Genomic DNA, 2,129 nt, shown 5'->3' with positions numbered 1-2,129 from the left:
GCAACATTCATTGGTGGAGCAACATAGCAGCCACAGCTTTTAGTGGATTGATAAGGACACGGGATGGAAGGGACGAAATAGGGGTTTGTTCAATATATAGTAACTCCTTTTAATACTCATTGCCATAACAAAGTTCTTGCAGGAGGGGATTACTCTAGCCATGTTTCAGCCGACCCCATCTGCTCCGTATTGTTGGCACGTGGTGTTTCAGGACCTCTTTCATCCACATCTTGGCTTCAATCAGAACTGTTTTTCGCCTGGCAGACTGTTTGCAAAACCTTTCTTTTTTTTTTTTTTTTTTTCTTTCTGGGGCACTAGAAATGGGGTATGCTGGTCATTGAAATTTGTCTTTGCCTATTCCTGGCAGTTTGCAAAATGTCTAGCCGTGTGTTCAAATATGCTTTGCCTGTAAGGCTGCTTCTGCAAAGCCCTTAGGCTTTCATCAGTGTTACTTTCTTCGAGGATATCTCTATATTTTACACGACGCAAGATGAAGCTAGTGTGAAAGTGCCGACTCGGGTATATAGAGAGATTTTGACCGGGTGCCCATTGAATGGCTCGAAGCATCAGATGGGCGCTGTGGGGGTGTGTAGAAAGAACTGGTGCGAGTGTGAGTGGTGTGTTTCCATACTGCCTCGGTTGAGATTGTGTAAGGTTTGTGTTTGTGCTCAATCGAATGTTCTTCGTTTCAAACCCAACAGCCAAGTCTTGCTAAACTGCCGAATTGTAGAGTCTGTACTTGTGAACAGATTCGAAAATTCACAGGCTACTGCCAGCTTGCTGTGGTGACTTGTGCTAGATTTGTTTTTGTTTTTCAAGTTGTGGGCATGGAGGAATACGTGCAGTGACTTGTATTGTTTTGTTCTTTTATTTCCGATGTAATATTGCAGTTTCACTTTCTAAGTAAAAAAGAGTAAAACCGAACAAAGGAGTTCTTGTTTTCCACTGTTTATTCCGTGCCCAGGCAGTGAGTCCAAGTTCTTGATTTTTTTTTTGTTGTTGTTGTTGTTGTATTTGATTCATCTGTCTCTCCATGCACCGCCACTGGAACCACTGCAAGGTGAGCGGTGCTAGACTTTTTTTTTTCAGCACCAGGTTTTGCTGACACTCTTCAAAGGAACGTCATAGCTGTTTGTTTGTCAAGAGATAGAGGTATTTCCCAATATTTATAGTGTGTCTCTGCCATCACCACACTGGGAATAGAAGAATACCAAATGCTGTGCGTATAGAAAACTAAATAAGGTGGGGCTTTTTTTTTTTTTTCCCCGAATTGAGCCAGATCTAGAAACCGAAAGTGAGTCGGATAGAGCTGCAGTAACTAGAAAAACTCGGCTACGTTCCCATAAAATAGGGGCGGCTAGAAAATAGTTGAGATAACGCCCTCAAACCATGTACGCAGATTGTAGCTTGTATTGAAAATGAGCCAGATTCTGCTGTTTCATGGATCAAAATGAGCCTAATGCATTTGCCCGATGGGAGTTTGCTTTTGGCTTGAGTGTTCAGACTGTTTAATGGGTGTTTTTGCGTTTCGGAGTTGGATTATTATGAAATCAGACAGCGATTAGTAGATCGGCAAAAGATCTGCCCCCAGGTGTCGGCGACGAATTGAACGGAAGAAATGAACGAAATGAAACAGAGATGTGAAACAATAATTTCATTTCGTTTCCCTGTTCCGCCGAAGTAACTCTGGTTATATTTATTTGGTTTTTACTCCCATATTTACCGTTTCAGTACTTAACAAAATAAATAGCGGCCACTTACAAGCCCTGGCAAATCCCCCCCCCCCCCCCCCTTCGCTTTGAGAAGATATGAGCAGCGTTCTTGTGAAGCGTTTTTGGAAATTCATGGCAAAGCAATGGAGAGCTTGCTTGCTTCGTTAGTGCCTTGAGGCGTGCCCAAGATAATTATCTTAAGGAAGAGCTCATAAAGAGCAGCTAATGGTTCCAAGAGCACTCACCTGCTCTTCATGTAGAGTTCTACTGTTCTTGACGCCCTGTTGCATATTTTTAACGCCTTTTCCAATAAAACAAAACTCAATCTCCCAATGCTTGAAAGTGAATTTAAATAAAGTTTTCATAAGAATTGAGCATCAACTTGAGTGTTTCGATTCAATATGAGCCAAATCTAAA

The sequence above is a fragment of the Haemaphysalis longicornis genome, unplaced genomic scaffold (genome assembly GCF_048455015.1).
Source record: "Haemaphysalis longicornis isolate Haplotype H1 unplaced genomic scaffold, Haemaphysalis longicornis Haplotype H1 scaffold_1, whole genome shotgun sequence".
Taxonomy (NCBI): domain Eukaryota; kingdom Metazoa; phylum Arthropoda; class Arachnida; order Ixodida; family Ixodidae; genus Haemaphysalis; species Haemaphysalis longicornis.
This window is presented reverse-complemented; position numbering follows the sequence as displayed.